Raw genomic sequence first — 417 nt, forward strand, 5'->3', positions numbered from 1 at the left:
AAATTTAATATAATATTCATAGGTGTGTTTTCATTAGTGTATAATCACCGTTGTTGTGTTTGTGTTACCTTAGAATGAGCTGTTTTTATCTATAGACACTGTGACTGCTGTACATTGAGTCCATCATGTTGAACTGCCATGTTTCTACAGTAGCCCAGAATGGACAAAAACCAAACACTGGCTGTAGATAGGGCCTATTGGGTGTTTTTTTAGTTTCTCCTGCACACTTCACAGCCCGTTCTCATCATCAGGTTATCAGATACAGATGCGAGTGGTGTTCAGTTTCTTGCAATCTGCAACTTAACGTTTAGATGGCACTAAATCTACATTTTGTCCTTTAACAAGTTAATTTAGATTCATTTTAAAAGTATTGTGTTCAAAAACTGAAAACTGAAATTAATTTAATGATCTATTATG

This window comes from Morone saxatilis, unplaced genomic scaffold (assembly GCF_004916995.1).
Source record: "Morone saxatilis isolate NCDOM2014 unplaced genomic scaffold, NCSU_SB_2.0 Contig16, whole genome shotgun sequence".
NCBI classification, from domain to species: domain Eukaryota; kingdom Metazoa; phylum Chordata; class Actinopteri; family Moronidae; genus Morone; species Morone saxatilis.